Source organism: Mesocricetus auratus, unplaced genomic scaffold, assembly GCF_017639785.1.
Source record: "Mesocricetus auratus isolate SY011 unplaced genomic scaffold, BCM_Maur_2.0 Super-Scaffold_100008, whole genome shotgun sequence".
Lineage (NCBI taxonomy): Eukaryota > Metazoa > Chordata > Mammalia > Rodentia > Cricetidae > Mesocricetus > Mesocricetus auratus.
Genome location: NW_024429192.1, coordinates 59320695 through 59337985, shown reverse-complemented (window position 1 = coordinate 59337985; position 17291 = coordinate 59320695). Strand labels below are relative to the sequence as shown.

General features: G+C 46.7%; 1 long non-coding RNA gene across 1 annotated transcript; it reads right to left on the bottom strand.

Annotated features, from left to right (window-relative positions):
- Window positions 1-335: 335 nt before the first annotated feature.
- On the bottom strand, window positions 336-16941 carry LOC121141969. Its single transcript, XR_005878956.1, has 3 exons — window positions 16661-16941; window positions 14935-15530; window positions 336-1898 (listed from the first exon to the last, which is right to left on the bottom strand). It is a non-coding gene; the product is annotated as an uncharacterized LOC121141969 (long non-coding RNA).
- Between the last annotated feature and the right edge of the window lie 350 nt (window positions 16942-17291).

Genomic DNA, 17291 nt, shown 5'->3' with positions numbered 1-17291 from the left:
TTGCATCATTAAACAAACATTCTACAGCATAAGTGAATGTAACACATTTTAAACTTGCACAGATCAGCTCTAAGTAGGCAACTTTGTGAGATGACCCTGAGGCTAACCTCTGTTGTGTGCCTAAACTTTTCCTGGGGAGACACAACACACACATCTATTCACCCCAGACAGGGATCCCACGACAGATATGGATACCACCAAAGTCTGACTTGGTGAACCAATGAGTTTGTTGGGGTTACTTACATGAATATGGGTGAGGGGTTACTTACAGGAGCAGAAATGACTCAAAGACAACTGTATCGCCAAAGCCCACCCCAAGCATGGGTGACAGCTCACAAAACCTGGAACCTGGAGCACACTGCCCAGCCTTTCCAAGTGACTCAGTTGGTCTAAACCTCTTCCAGGCAGCTCAACTGGTTTCTGCTTCTTCCAGGTAGCTGATCTGGTCTCAGAGTCTTTGCATCTTAGATTGTCAGAAATGCAAAAAACCTTTGCAGCTTTTGTTGTTTTCTCTGGCCGGGAGGGACCCAGTCAATCTAGTTAGTTTCAGGGACTTCCTGAAGCTATTCTGAGTTCTTAACTCTCTGCTTAAAGAGCTCCCTGGAAGGATGGAATGTTTCAATCTTGGAGGAAACTATTACATAACAGTCTCCTTTTCTGGAACCTTTAGAACCCCACTAAAAGAAGAAAAAGAACACTTTAAGCCCCTATGGCAGCCTGAATGGGCTTAGCCCTATATGTAGAATTACACAACTGTATCATCGAGTCGAGACAAGCTCTTCTTTCCTGTGAGATAGTCAGGGAGTGAAACACTGTTACTGTTCCTGCACCAGGACCCGACGTCAAGTAGGGTGGCTGGACTGGCAGAGAGGAAAGCAACCTGTGAGAACCAGGACTCTTGCAACTCACAGTCAAATCAGGAAGCCTGGCTGATGGTAATGGCTCAGCCCTGGTGGATCTACTTCCGCAAAGCTGAGAAGGGGACCTCAGGACAACTATTTACAACCCTGGTCTTACAACTCCAGAGTGTGTAGGCAGAGTCAAAACTTCTGACAGTTTGAGACAAGCCGGCCTAAGTAGACATGCACTTATTGTTCAGCTGGCAAGTGCCCAGCGTGTCTTGAGCAGGCTGGGAGAACCAGGGAGAGGGCAGGGGGTGTAGAGGATAGCACATATCCCAGGGATGGTAGGCAAACCCTTGATGGGTTAACCGGACTTTTGTATTCTTGCTGTTGATTTGTCTTTTTGTTTGTTTGTTTGGTTGCTTGGCTGGGTTTTGTTTTGTTGTTGTTTCGCCACCTGTGGTAGGAATTGAACCCAGGGCTTTCTAGGCCCTTCTTTTCTTTGTGAGTGTATGTATCACAGTGTATATACATGTTCAGGAGTGGGGAGCGGGCCGATGTAAGGCATCTTCTAGCATTCTCTCTCACATTCTTGACACAGGATCTCTCATCAGACTTGGAGCTTGCTGATTGGCTAGACTGGCTGGCCAGTGAACTCCAGGGATCTGCCTATCCCTGTCGCCTTCCCCTCATTCTAGCCAGCACTGGGTTCCAGGGAAGCCAACAGTGTCCAGGTTTTACATGAGTGCTGGGTGTCCAAACTCAGGTCCACATGTTTGCACGTCAACACTTCACCCGCTGAGCCGTCTCTTTCTGTGTTCTTGGTTCTGTCTCAGCCATCTCATGTTAGGTCCATAGGAAGTTTGGTTTGCTTGTAACTGGGGCATCCTTTCCATGCTATCTCATTGAGACAGCATCTGTGAGCAAGCTATAATTTTACATTCTTTCTTCTGGAGGTTACTGTGGCTGGGAGAGCATCCTTAATGATAGGCTCTCAGAGGGCCCAGCGGTAGTTGGTAGTGGGAAGACCAGAGGGCTCCATTTCATGGGGATGAGCTAGAAAAGACAGGGAAGTGTTTAAAGATGTTATTGTGCTATATCCAGATTCCCTAGGCATAGGAATAGTTGAAGCTGGATCCTGCCAGCTCTCCTGTAAGAGAAAGAATGTTTCTGGAAATCAGGGAAGCGAGGGTTTGGGAATGGGTGAGGCATGGAGTTCCATCTCAGGGAAGCAGCTCCCAAAGGGCAAGAGGCAAAGCTGAGGACGTGCTATATTGTGAGGTCAGACAGAGGAGACAAGCAGCAGCCTCCAAGCCAGTGGCTCAGTGGGACCAGCTCCCCACATTCTCACCCAGGAGCACTTTGGAGGCTCTGAGCTGCCCTTGGCAGCCTCTCAGTTACTCTGGCAGGGAAACTCGGGATCCTGACCCAAGGATCTTTCCACAGATATCAGTCCTCACTCTGTACACACTCTCTAGCAGCTCTCCAAAGGTGATTCCAGAGTGGTCAGAAGCACAGAGGGAAGCCAAGGTCTCACCCTTAGTATGTCAGCTCCGTCTTCCTCGGGAAACACTATGACTGACAGTGTTTCCAGACTGGAAGACATTTTTTCTCCTTCCTTCCTTCCTTCCTTCCTTCCTTCCTTCCTTCCTTCCTTCCTTCCTTCCATTTCCTTTTGTTTACTTCCTTTTTTTTCTTCTTAAAACTAGATCTTGTCGCACCTGCTGTGCGGCCTGCATCCGAGAATGCAGCGAGGTGGTCGGGATAGATGACACAGAGACCGGTCGGTTGCTTTAAGAAAACTTTATGCTTCCCAAGTCAGCTTAGGAGGAGACCCCAGTCCGCTTAGCAGAGCTCTCAGGAGAAGTCTCTCTCTGAAAAAGGAGCTTCCCTTTTTAAGGACTTCTGCCATTCATCTACATACCATTCTTTCCTCCTGGCTGGTGGTCTAATCTCCGGCCCCAGAATCGGGGAGACACCACAGGGAAACAGGAAGAGGCATCTAGCCGTAGGAGGTGTGAAAGGCATGGTATTTCAGTGAGCAAGCCCTTATCTCAGCCCTATGAAGAGCTTTAAAGCACTGAATTGTTTTCAGTAAACATTACACAGATGCCTGCTCCCAGGCCGAAGGGGAAGTGGGTTTCTGCTCAAGGTCTGGTGTCCCCACAGATCTCACTATGCAGCCCTGGCCTAGAGCTAGCCTGTAGACCAGGCTGACCCCAAACTCGTAGAGATTTGCCTGACTCTACCTCCCAAGTACTGGGTTCAAAGATGAGGACCACTGCACACAGCTTGGATTAATACATCTTTATACTAATTTATGCAGTCTGTTCTTACTGAAGGAATGGCATTCAAGAAACATGTGTCAAACAGATATGACAGTGCACTTCCCAAGTCCTAGCACTTGGGAGGCTGAGGCAGGAGAATCGTAAGGCCAGCCCGGGCTCAGTAGTGAAATTCTAGCAAAGGAAAAAGAGAAGGTGTCAGGGGTAAGTAGTGGGGGAAGGGAAGGAAAGAAAGGAAAGGGAGAAGGGAGCAAGATAGATTTGCTGAACTCTGTCACTGACCCTGTGGAATGTTATGGGTTAGATAAAAATAACCCCACAGGCTCATTTGAATGTATGGCCTCCAGCTGTTGGCATTATTTGGGGGAGGTTCTAGAAACTTTTAGGAAGTGGGCCCTAGTTGGAGGACAAAGGTCACTGAAGTGAGCCATTGAAGGTTAGGGTTGGTCCCTGTGTTCTCCTCTCTCCACCTCCTGTCCTCTGTGAGGTGAAGAATCTCCTCACACGTGCCATGATCTGCCCAAGGGCGTTGAACTCTGAAATCAAGAGTGAATAAATCCCTCTTCCTTCTCAGGTGTGTTTCTCAGATATTTTGCCATGGTAACAAGAAAGGAGGCTAGCAGGGAGTTCTAGTTCTTCTTCTCAGGTCTTTCTCTCAGCCGGTGACCCTTTCCTCAGCCCTCCTCTTAGAAAGGTCTTCCCGCATGCCTCGCTATCCTCACTCACTGTAATCACTGTAATCAGCTCCTCCCCTTCACGGTCCTTTTCTAGAGACTAACTCATGTGACTATTAAATCCCTGGCGCTCAAACCTTGATATATCTGTGCCCATCTCTCTAACACTATGCTGGCATAGAGCAAGGGGCTCAACAATGGTCCCTCTGGGGGAAAAAAAATGAATAAAGGAGCATAGAGGACTTCTGGGTGCATGTGCGGTCAGGTGACAGGGCAGACACCAGGTTATTTAGATGGCCTAACCCTGATGGCCTCCTATACCAGGGCCCACTTGGTGTCAACTGTACTGGAAGGATTCCTGCTGCGCCCTCAAGGCTTGCTTGCCCTTGCTCTGGGAAGACACAGTTGCCCTCCCCCATCCCCCGTGCCCCTCCACATCTTCCCAGAACCTTGACAAGCACACAATGCGTGTTCCTTCAGACAAGCTCTTCAACAGCTCACATTCAAAATACCTTCTCCCTAAATGTGAAGCTGCCTTTTCTCTGGGCGGTATAATAAGCTCTGCCGTAGACTGTAGCCTGATCTCCAAAATGACTCCCCTGTGCTCACCACATGCTCACCACAGTGCTTCCTTCTCTTGATGTTTGCATGGCTCTCTCTTAAGCTCCCATTCTTTGTCAGATAAGTAGCTTGGCCTGAGCCTGGGCACAGCTCCTCCAGCTGACTCTTAAAGCCTGGTCTCCGAGGGACCTCAGCGCCCCTTGTCCTTGTGTATAGGTAGGGGAGAGAGGAAGCAAGATCACCTCTGTTTCCTCATACATAACCTTTGGCCTGCCACTGCCCGGGCCCTTAGCTCTGGCAGTGTTAATTTATCCTGGGTACTTTCTGAATGTTTCTAGACAACTGAAAATTCATTTGAGGAGAGAGAGTTCATCTCAGAGGGATTTCTGAACACCATAGCCTAAGGACCACCCCAAATAGAGGAGAGGTGCTAGGGTTTATTTTTTCCAGCTTCATCCCTGTGGTGTCTCCTTATTCTTCCTCTCAGAGCATCCCAACTCTGAACATCTCTCTCCTTTCTGGTTCTGGGAACAGACCCCTTCCCTGCTCCTCACTGCCAGTAGCCCTGGGGTCCCAAGCTCCCCTTTGTGGATGTCATATAGCCTATATTCTAAGTCACCCTTGTTATAAGTCAGCCTCAACTAGGAATGTAGCTTAGAGGTAGAGTCCTCACCTTGTGTGTGCAAGACCTTGGGATTGATACACATATATAAGAGGGGGACACTCCAGAATTATCCTAATTACAGGAGTATTTCTCTCCTGTGGAGACTCTACTGGCATCAGGGAGTGCCCTTCCCTTTCAATAGAATCGCGTGGTGATGAAGCCATTATTATGTTAGACTGGAAATATCCTGTAGTGGTTTAAAAGAAAATAGCCTCCAAAGGGAGTGGCACTAATGGGAAGTGTGGCCTTGTTGGAGGAAGTGTGTCACTGTGGAGGTGGGCTTTGAGGTCTCATATATGCTCAAGCCATGCCCAGTGAGACAGACTACTTCCTGTTGCCTGCATATCAGCATGTAGCAACTACTTCTTCAGTACCACGTCTGCCTGTACGCCACCATGTCCTGCCATGATGATAATGGATTGAACCTCTGAACTTTAAGCAAGTCCCAATTAAATGTTTTCTTTGCAAGAGTTGTCATGGTCATGCTGTCTCTTAAAAGAATAGAAGTACTAACTGAGACATATCCTAAAATGAAAAGGGATAGTAATCACCTTCATTGGGTTGGTTTTTAGTTGTTTAGGGTTGGGTATGGAAGGTGATGCTCAGACTCGGGTATCTCTTTTAGATAAGTTTAAGGGTATGGATGGGAAAGGTATGGTTAGGATGGGATATAGGAGGATTTACATATTTTCTAGTGAACTAACTTAAGTAACTGTTAGCTATAGATAACTTAAATTGTTAGATTATCATATATTGACTGTTTAGGGTCTTCTTTCTGTTTATGATGTTTTGCACACAAATATAAAACTATCTTGATATATATACATTTTGTATATTGATACAACTTAGGATATTTTATGCACTTTATAATTCTACCTCTGATAAAGACATTTCAGTTCTATCTCTGTTAGTGATATATATATTTGAAGTCATTGTTCTTGCTAAATTATTTTGGGAAGCTTCAGCCATTGTACAACTATGTTCCTGAGAATTACAGATTATTATCACCCATGTTTCTTTATAATTATTTATTTATGTTTAGTTTTTTGAGACAGGGTTCCTCTGTGGCTTTGGAGGCTGTCCTGGAACTAGCTCTTGTAGACCAGTCTGGTCTCAGAACTTGCAGAGATCTGCCTGCCTCTGCCTCCTGAGTGCTGGGACTAAAGGCATGAGCCACCACTCCTGACTCACCCATATTTCTTATAACTATGAGATTAGTCAGACATAGATATTTGATCTTCAAATATTTCATAGACCTAAGGAATATGACATTTAAATGTTTTAATACTAGCACTCCATTGCCTTGAGACACAATTGCTCCTAACAGCACCAAGCTATTCCCAAGAATATGTTGGGCACTGATGACACTACTGGAGTTCATTCTCTCATTGGTTAATGGCCTCTTGGGCAAAGAACTGCCCCCACCTCTGCAATGTGATTGTTTTTCTGGCCCAGCTAGGGTTAGCCTGCTCTTCTCTGCCCCAAAGAAAACATGTAGATACTATAATAGTTAGAAATGCTGTTGGCCTTTGGCTAAGGTTTCTTTTTGCTAGCTCAGTCTTAATTATTCACCTATCTTCTAATAATTCATGTATTTCCTCGTGGCTTTATCTTATCAGAGAAAAGGTCCAACTCTCTCACTCTTTTTGTCTATATCACATCTGTTCTGTGTCTCCGCAGAGAAGAGAAGAGAGCGATTACCTGTTTGTTCTTGCTTATATACTGTTACTGCCTGCTATATCACTTCCTGCCTGGATCACATGGCAACTTCTCTTTACTACATTTCCCAGAATCCTCCTCTACTCCTAGTCCCATCTTCTTGCTTCCCTATTGGCCAACAGTGCTTTATTTAACAACCAATAAGATAAACATATGTACAGAGGACTTCCTCTATCACACCTTGGCTGCTGACTTTGGACATGCTGTCCTACTGTGCTTGCAGGAAATAAACTTAGAAGACAGATAAACTTGGCAAGTCAGGATAAGACAGCCTTTCTACCTCCCTGCTTCTGTATTGGTCAGTTAGATGCTCTAGGCCTTAGCCAAAGCTGGTTGTCCCTATACTGCTGTGAGACTTAGGGTGACTGTCCAGGTAGCTTGCTGTTTCTGTCTTCACTGTACCTTTTGGAAGTTGCTCACCTGCACTTCCTGCCTACCCTAGTATTGTTATTTTCCTTCTCAGGTCTTTAATGAGGATGAAGATTAGACTGTCACAATCATTGTTCTCTCTTCCTAGATAGAGATATTAGGTACAAGACTTAAACTTTCCAGCTTAGGACAGCTCTATAGTTATCCCAGTTATTCTTACCATTTGCTCTAGATGCTTCACTGGTGATAGGTCTTAAGTGTGTTTGTTCTTACTTTTCCTTCTCCCAGAACATACTTGACATTTGCTGTCTTTGTATATTCTTATGTATCGAACCTACATCTTTTTCTTTAGACTAAAAGGGGAATTGTGGTAAGATATCCAGCCTGCCCACACCTGTAGCACTGACCACACCCGTTTGGGCACAGGTGCTCTCTCTGGCTTCCAGTCGGGTCATAGAGAGCAGCCTGGGTGGATCCTTGGAACAGGAACTTGCATTGGTCATCTGCTTCTTGTGTAAGTGTCTTCTCCCCAAATAAAATTATATTTAACTGTTGGGGAAGTCCTGTGTATATGTTAATAAATTACTGCTGGCCAATAGGAATCTAGATAGGTGGGGCTAGGAGTCCAGGAGGATTCTGGGAGGAGAAACACAAGAGAGTCAACATGTAACGCATGGGGTAGGAGCCCGGAACTATTCTCCGGTAAGAGACATACTTAGATTAACAATTATGGGGTAATTACTTAAGGCAGAGGTAGCCAGTAAGAGACAAGCAAGGCCAACAGCTTCATAATTAATACAGCGTCTTGTGTGTTTATTTGGGACTGATGCGGCTCTAGAACCAGGCTGGCGCGGCAGAGCCCAGGCGACTGGCGGGGGATAAACCAAAGCGGCTAGCAAAAGAAAAAGCTTCTCTTAACATTTAACCTATATTGAACCTAGTCGCGTGAATCTTGATGTCTGTATCCACACCGGGCACACTCTAACCTACCAAATACCATTACTTGAACAGACTCTGAAGACTTCCAGTACCCGACAGTGGAGAAAAGGGCCAAATGCTGAGCCCATCTTGTCATTAAGTATTGAATATTGTGTCAATCAGCTTCATGTCCCTAACAAATACCTGAGACAACCAACTTACCAAGAAAAGTGATTATTTGGGGGTCATGATTTGGGAGGCTCCAGTCCGTGATAAGTTGGCCTGTTGCTCTTGTGCCTGGGGCAGTAGGGACAGCACACAGTGGCAAGACCACCTCGTGTGCCCTGCAGACAAAGAGCAAAAGAAAGAGGAAAGGGATGGGGTGCTACAGCCCTTCACCCCTTGTGGATATCCCTCCAATGACCTTAAGACACCCCCCCACTAGACCCCACCTCTTAATGGTTCCAAGACCTTCCCTGGAACACATGGGCCTTTGGGGTCAATCCAAGTTATAGTGAATTGCAGTAATTAACCTCCTGAGAGTAAAAGATGGAATGACTGTGTGGGTATGCTTTCTGCACCATCATAAAATTAAATAATCCTGTCAAAACACCATAAACTGGGGCAGGCTGTGTAAATTGTATGTCAGTATGATTCTCACTTTGTTTTAAATAAATACTGTCTGTGGTTCAGCTGAGCCAGCGTGGAAGAGAGCGCTGAGATGCAAGATGTCAGAGCAGCTGATGATAGCAGCCATGAGCCCTTATGAAAGCGTCGATGCCCATGGTGCCTGTCTGTGGATGAGACATGGGACCTGAGACCTGACGAGATAGCTCGCTGGTCTTCACTCAGATACATGCGCTTGTTCTAAGCAACTCTAGGTATTGCCCAGGAATAAATGTGACACTGAGTTTCAGTTTCAGAAAGGAAAGAACTCCAGGAAGCTGGCCAATTCTGCCCTGTCCCAAAGTGGTTAGGGCATATTGTTATTCTTTGAAATAGTTAAAAAAAAATAAAAATAGTGTAGTAATACCTTCCCAGTCCTGGGCTTCCAGCGGATATCTGCAGGTTGCTGAGCTGACTGGCTGGGTAGTTGGCTGGCGTGGAAACACCTACCTTGAGAGGGTAGCAAAGGATTTACCCTAACTAGCAGCCTTGAGGATACCAGGGTGCCCTTCCTCTGCCCTCCCTGAGCAACCTTGCACTAGATGCTTCCCTACTTGGAACATTATGCCTCTCGACACACAGGGCATCAACCCAGAACCGCACTGAGACTACTGCAGTGACAGCATTTTACCAGCTTTTGTCTCAGGAGGAAGCATTAAAAGCCAGACAGTTCACAGAAGAACTTGGAAGTGATTTTGAAGCCTGGTTTCTGGGACAGCTCGGGCCAGAAGACTTAGACAACCTGCATTCATCATTAAGACCAACACTGCTTGGAAAAGAACTGCCCAGAGCTAAGGATCCGAGTAGGCCTAGTTTATCTTGAACCACCTGGGCAAATAGCACCAGCAGACACAATACTGCTGATTTTTGTGTCTGGAAAAGTTCTTTCCCCCTGAGGCAATGTTTTCCCCAGCTCCAGGGGGCCTTGTCCGTTTCCTAAGACTGTCCTATTTTGCGCAGCTGTGGTCTGGCATTGGAGATGCTAAATGTTTTTAAGCTGAAACTCCTGAAAGGGCCTCCAGAGCTGAGGGCTGGTGAGTAAACTCGGGCCGTGGAGCATTGTGTGCTATGAGCTCTGCTCAGCAAACCACCAGAACTGCCCCCTTCTCCAATATGCAACTGTTGTATGAAATGCATAAAATAAAGGCCAGAGTCATAAGGTAGGCAGAATGCCTGTCTACCTCTTTCATTCAATAGTGCGGGGAAATGAAGCCCAGAGAAAGACAGATACTGGCCACAAGCCACAGAGTTGATTAAAACAAAAGACACCTCTCCTGATGCTTGACACAGATCCTCTGCCCCACCCCCACACCGCAGAGGCTATCTACCCTGAGGAGGTGGGCCATAAGGTGACACCAGGAGGCAAGGGAACTGCTAGGAACATTTTGACAGGTTTCGACTTTACTCTCCCACCTCGTGGTTCCCCGACACCTCTTTCCTGATGACTTCAGCTTGGCATCTGGTTTTCAGTGCTCGTTAGAGGTGGAACACACAGACATGAATGTCATTCAATGGAGGTCGCTAAGAGCCTTCCACAGGGACGCTGAGTGAGTGTGGCTGCCTGCAGCAGGGGAGCCCCATTTCACTGATCACCTCAGTCTTGGAGCTCCTGGAGCACAGGAAGAGTACACTATGAATGCAGGGCTGGGTCAGACACGGAAGGAGATAGAAATCTACCTGTGCAAAACCAACACTTGTGTTTTGCTAACTGGGTAAAAGAATTAAAGTCAGTCTTCAGTGTGTGATTAGCTGTTTGCAATTAGACTCTAAGACAAGGACCGTGGGGGTGGGTAGACTGCCCAGGATTCCGCTTTGGCTATGCTCAGGGCCCGTGCCTACCTTTTCTGGAACCCAGTGTACCCTACCTGTTAGATTCTCTGGTTTACAGCACAAAAACTTCCACCTCTGTTAGTCACAGACCCTGGAGAGGAAGAGCCAGCATGACCAAGCATCCAGGACCCTACTTTTGTCACTCTGGGGAACCACGACAGGTTTCCCTTTCCACCGGAGGCTAGGAGGGAACTTGGTAAGGGTCAGTTAATCTTCTGGGTGCTTTGTAAAGAAGGTCTTTCAGGAAATGCTAAGCACCTACGCCAGCCAGGCTACCATTTATTTGTAAAGGAGGTGCTGTTCAAGCCTTAAACATCAGCTTCTAGGCAATGTGGGCTCAGGTAGCTCCATGTGCAAGCCAGCCAGTGCTCCTACACTAAGACAAGGCAGAGAGGACCCTCAGAGCAGGCAGAGCTGTACTGGGGGAATTGGCCCAGGGAAATGTCCACTGGACGCAGAAGTCTGTCTGAATCCAGTCTGTGAATTTAATGCATCTATTCCTCAGGGAAATGTCTAACTCTTTAGCCTGATGTATTCAAAAGATGACCATTCTTTAACCACAATTAGACTGAGCTTGATTCCCAAGTACCAGGCCCTTTCTGTGGCGGCACTTTCCATATCCACCCCATTGCCTCCTCTTCCGTGAGCTCATCCCTTTCCTGGCTTCTGTCAGTTAATGGCCTTCCCATCCCCTGAGGCACCATATGCTTAATGATGCCGGCTAAAGAGAAGGACTCTCCCTTAGATATCCTCTGAGTTTTGAAAAGTGTCTGTCCCCTTCATCATGTTGGAAAAAAAAAAAAAAACACAAATTAAGCTGTAATGCAGTCAGTGAGCTAATGGGCCAGTCTTTCCCAGAGAAAACAAAGGTTCCAGCCATTTGTGGAGCTGGGAAATCCTGCTGAGCAGTGATCAGTCCCTGGCTATTAAGGAGCTCAGAATCGCCGGCTCAGGGATTGCCCTTTGTTCTGTCTCCTCTGCTATCGGAATTGTCTTACCCTCACTGCTGCAGACACACTCTCCCAGGCAAGAGATGGTGACTTGCATCTCTAGTCATCATAATTCACTAGATTGATGATGCTTTGAGATTTGAAGCAACATAAATCTGTGTAATGGGCTTATTAGGTGCTGGGATACCAGAAGCATGAAGTCATTTTCAGTGCAGGTTAGTGAAAGTGTAAGTTTTTCTTTTTTAATTGTTTCTGATCCTTTCTGCTCACAGACTGGTTATTATCTAATATTATTGGGTTCTATAGTCAAAACGCGTGTAGTCAGTGCCCGCCCTGTATTTCCGCATCACTGCTCTCGATTGCCAGTTTGGAAGTGGCTTGTCCTCCACACCTTATGTAACTGCCCTGTGATTTTGGCTTTGTTCCTCTCCAGATATGGGGCTGAAAACTGTCAAAACCAGCAAAACTGTCTCCCCCTCAACTAAATTAACACACTTCTCCGGCATCATTCAGAACAATACCTCTGCATCCTGGCTGCAATTAGAATCAGCAGGGAGCTTAAAAAAATCAATGCCCAGGCCCCACTCCAAATCAATTAAAATAGATTTTTGAGGCGTGGGCCTCCAGCATGGGAATTTTTATAAAGAGGCTGTGATTTTATCAATGTGTAGCCTGAGATGGGAATCACTGTTTTAAACATAAGCCAAATTAATGATTATAACTTTGGCTTGCACAGGGAATGTTAATTTAATATTTGTATAAAACTTAAGATAGTCATGCCATGAGTCCAGTAAAGCCAACAGGAAGCTAAATTCATGTAGTGCGACTAAGTCGCACACGGAAAGAACAAAAGTAGAGAATTTTTTTCCAGTGCTGCCTGGGTTAGCAAGACCTTTGGAGGCCTGAAAGCAATAAGGCAGACAGTCAAATCAGAGCAAGTAAGTTGGAGCAATCTGTTTTCTATTGCACAAATTTCTAACAGAGCCAAAGCCTGAGAATGCTAAAAATGCCTGTTCCTTCTTCCGCCTCTCAGTTGGGGGAGCCTAGAACTGAAACCAGTGGTCTGGGTTTAGACACAGGGCACAGCCTACTCACTGTGATGTAGGCACCCCCAAAGCTAGCAGCATCATCTTGAGATCTGCATGAAAACTAAGAGTATCCATCTCAAGGGCACTGGCCCACACACCATCCCCTCCCGGATTCATTTGGGTTATCCTATGGGCCATTGTTTATCTATCATGTCTGTGTTCCAGAAAAGACACTCTGGCTGTCAGGGTCTGCGGCTTTCCTGGTAAGGCAAAGTATGCTTTTCTGAATTTATTTGCCAAGTCCACTTGTCCCCATGATGTTTCTCACAGAAACAGTACAACTTACAAGCCTTACAACATCTTCATTGTTGTAAAAGAACAGAGGGAAAATCCCTTCAAATGATTACATTTCTAGAAAATGGACCCAGTGCCTTTGAAAACATAATGCTTGTGTTTGTCTGGAAAGTGGGTTTCTCTGCAGGGTTTTGGAAAGCTGAAGTTATTGACACACGGCTGCTGGGTGACAAGCATTGCTGAATGTGATTGTCATTGGTTCTAAGCCCAGTCAAACACACCTACGAAGCCATGGTGGGAACAGGGTGCAATGAACCTCATGGAGAACTGTCTTATGGGGTATGAGGCGTGTCATGTTCATGTCTGGAGAGACCTTCGTGAGAAGAACTGAGCAAAGGGGATGGTGGTCTATCGGGAAACTTCCTACTCGCTGAGGCAGCCAAGTCTCTTGTCAGTTGTTGACTTCCTCTAAGAATGAAGTGGACACAAGAATTTCTATTACATTTTGTTTGTTTATTTAGTGTGCGTGCGTGCGTGCGTGCGTGCGTGCGTGTGTGTGTGTGTGTGTGTGTGTGTGTGTGTGTGTGTGTGTGTGTGTGTTGGACAAAGGACAATTTACAGGAGTTAGTTCTTTCTTTCTACCATGTAAGTCCTAGGGCTTGAACTCAGATCCCGAGCCTAGCAGGAAGTACTTTTCCCTGATAAGCCATCTCAGTGGCTCAGGGGGCACTTTATATACCTTGTGGGAGTGACAACATGGATAGAAGAATTAAAACTCTGAATGCTCAGTAGCATCAGGATGCCAACCAGGAGGAGGTGGCAGCCTCCAAAGGAGTCTATAAAGAACAGGTGGCCTGTCTGGGCAGTGGTGGCACATGCCAGCACTCAGGAGGCAGAGGCAGGCAGATCTCTGTGAGTTCAAGGCCACCCTGGTCTATAAAGCAAGTTTCAGTACAGCTAGGACTGTTACATGGAGAAACCCTATTTCAACAAGACAAAACAGAAACCCCCAAAAACAGGTTCCCACAGAGAGTTAAAGTCGTAGAAGCAGAAAGGGTTGGCCTGGTGGGCTGTCTCAGGGACTCGACACTGAGGCAGGATAAGTGTTAAATCTTCCTCTGGTGAACACGTCTGGTGAGTGGGAGTGAACCTCTTGCTGAAGAGCCAAGGTTCTAGTCCAAAGGCCAGACTGATGACAAGGCTATGCCCAGAGGTTTATATAGACCCAGATGGGATCTGATTGGCTGGGGGTAAGCATGCAAATGAGATGAAGACTAAAGACCAATCAACAGAGAGCCTGCCGAACTCAGGAGAGTTCCCAATCAGACTTACTGCTCCATTCCCCACTCCCTCAATGCTGCAGGGAAGTGGAAAGATGGAGCAAGAAAGGTAAAACCCTAGAGTATTTTTACTTTCATTCCTGCTTCCAGCCCCAATTATAGTGGTGGTGGGGGTGTCTCCTACTTCTATCCTCACTCTTATTCAGTATAAGATAGTAAGGCTGCCTCATACCCTGTTGGGAACAGAAATGGAATAACCTAAACGCCAGCCTACTAACCCTGCTTTACTTTGAAATCCCACCACCAATACACCAAGAAAGATCCAGTCTGGGCTAGTTGTCTGCCGAAGTCAGACGGCTCAGATTCTTCTCAGTATTAGAATCATCCTAGTACCAAGGTCAGATCTTCATCTAAGCATATTCACGGTGATCAAATGTGAGAAGTGACAAGATGCTGTTCAAACTGGCAAGAGACCGTGAATGTATTTAGTATAGACTTGTGTCAGCCAGCACTAGGCACAATGTCTAACCTTACACTGAAATGACCTTCTCCAGATCATGCTGGTGAATGGCAAAGACAGAATGAGAACTCGGAAGCCCTACCTCCCAAATCAGCATTCTGTAAATGGCGCCCAACGTGAGGTTGAGAAGAATGGTGGGACCCATGCGGACAAGAAAACTCTACAACATTCTTTATGTCACACTCTTTCTACCACTCTTTGTTGCCAAAATTTAGTGAGAGCTAGATTGTACATATAAATTGGTCAACATCTTCTTTCCCCAGAAGAGAAGGGTACTAGAGAAAGTTTGTATTAGTCAGGCTAACACAAAAAGGGATTTTTTAGGTTGACTTACAGGATTCCGTTTGGGTGGTTCAACGGTGGCTGACTCACACTGGAGGAGACCAGAATTCTTGTAGTTGCTCAGTCCAGGAGACTGGATGACTCAGCAGCTTCAATGTCACTGAAGGCCTGGAGGACTCCTGGAGCACTGCTTGTCTTCAGTCTAGGTTGGAACCCTGAGGAAGTGGTCCTAACGTTGGTGAGGGAATGTCACAGCACCAGAATGGGTGGACTTGCCGCTGAGCGTGAGGGCAATCAGGCAAAAGGTAAAGTTTCCTTCTCCCTGTCCTGTGTGGGCTGCAGTAGAACGTGCTGTGGAGATTTGGGGTGATGCTTCTTGATTCAAATAATTGGATCAAAAAAATCCCTCACAACACAGCCCAGTAGCTTAGATTTTAGTTGATTCCAGATGCAGTCAAGTTGACAACCAAGATTAGATACCACAAAGTAATGCTGTTTAGACTTCTCAGGTGGACAATCTGGGGTTTGCATCGGACGGAAGTAAGTGAAACCAAAAGTCAGGGGTGGAATCAGCTCAGAGAGATCCTTCGCTCCCGACAGTGGGAGGGGCCAGTCATCCCACAGAGATATGGACTCTCTACAAAGAACCTGGAGAGGGGCAGCATGTCAAAGGAATCCAGGGCTCTAAGTTCATAGTGAAACTGTCCTGAAAAAGAAGAAGCCCCAGCCAGAGTTCATCCCTCTTCATTGCTGTTTGTTCCAGACAGGGGCAGAAGCGAGTAGGAGGAGTTTCTAGCCCAGAACCCCAGTGAGAAAAGTCTGCTCAGTTTATGCCAGCCAGAGAGACCCGCAGAAATGAAGGACCACAACTGTCCTATGGGGGAAGAAACCCAGTGGTCAAAATGAAACTGCAATCGTGTTCATTCCCCAGTCAATCCCATGCCGTAGCAGGAGAAACGGTTTCCCAGGTGCCAAGCATGAGGCAAATTTCCAAGGGGCTGCTGGCTGCTCTCTCCTCCCCCACCTTGAGCTTGAGGACAAATATAAGCGAGGAAATCTGGACTTGGCTCTCGAGTGGGCTCATTTCATTCATCAGTGAAACCTGAGCACCTCTTAAGTCCTGGGGCTGGGTGTCTGATGACTGACTTTGGAGACTGCCAAAAAGAGCTGGCTGCTCACAACCAAGCCAGGTTTCCCTCTGGTCTGAACCCAAGAAAAGACAGGGTTGGTGAGCAGGTAATATGTTGGAGGTCAAGTGGAGGCCACAACCCTCTGCTCACGGTAGGAGTCAGAGTCATGTTGGAGATAAAAGGAGCTTCTGATTGTGGTCCCAGAGCCTCAAACTGGGCGCACACTCTAGGCAGTCTTTGCTGTGGCCAGTCTCCCCAGGGATGTCCCCCACTGAGGTTCTTCCTTGCCCCTCACAAGAAGGCAGCAGGTCTACTGGCTGCATTACAGAGACCAGGACAGGAAAACCAGGCCTCTTGTGGCATCCTTAGGACCAGGTCATTGCTCTGGGCCAAGCTCTTCCCCTCTCTGATACTCACTGCCCACCCCACCCCCCACACACACCCAGGTCCTAGCTCCAGAGCCACTTTATCATGAAAGAGCAGCTTCCTGCTCCAGAACTGTCCAAGGCAGACTCACACCATGCCAGGACCCCACAGGAAGAACTCCGAGGACTGGAAACACACAGCACCAGCAGATAGATCACCAACCAACCCTGCTAACAGCAGACACTTGGAAACTGCTTTTCCTAAGAAGCCCTGACTACTTACGTGGGCCCATGAGGTAACTGAATGCAGGATAAACAGCTGGTATCTCCTTCATTTTGCACCCGTCTCCAGCTTTGGGTCAGGTACCCATTCAGTGCACCAGGGCACCGTATTAGTCACTTAAGGAGTGTCTGTCTAAAAATGTATGATACAAAGTTGCTTAGCACTGTCTTTACCTGACTTTATTCATCCCTGTTTCAAGACATATGAACAAATAAGCTATTTGCTGTTAGCTTTTTTTACAACATCCTGTCCAGACCCTTGAAAAAGCACCCATGAGTCTCTAGTCATTGTCCCTTGGATACCAGGGGACAGTGAAGTCTTACAGACAGATCACCCCATTATGATGTCACTTCCCAAATGAGAACAATTTCCCCATGATTGAAACTTCCCCTCCCCACCAAGTAGGAGCAATCCTATGAGGCCGAGATAATGACCATCCAAATCTCAATCTGACCAAGACTACTCTGCCCTGTGCCCCAATCTTTTCTCTATTTAAAACTGACACCTTTAATCCCAGCACTCTGAAGGCAGAGGCAATTAGACCTCTGCAAGTTCAAGGCCATACTGGTCTGCAGAGAGAGTTCCAGGAAGCCAGAGGTGTTACACAGAGAAACCTTGGGTGGAATAACAA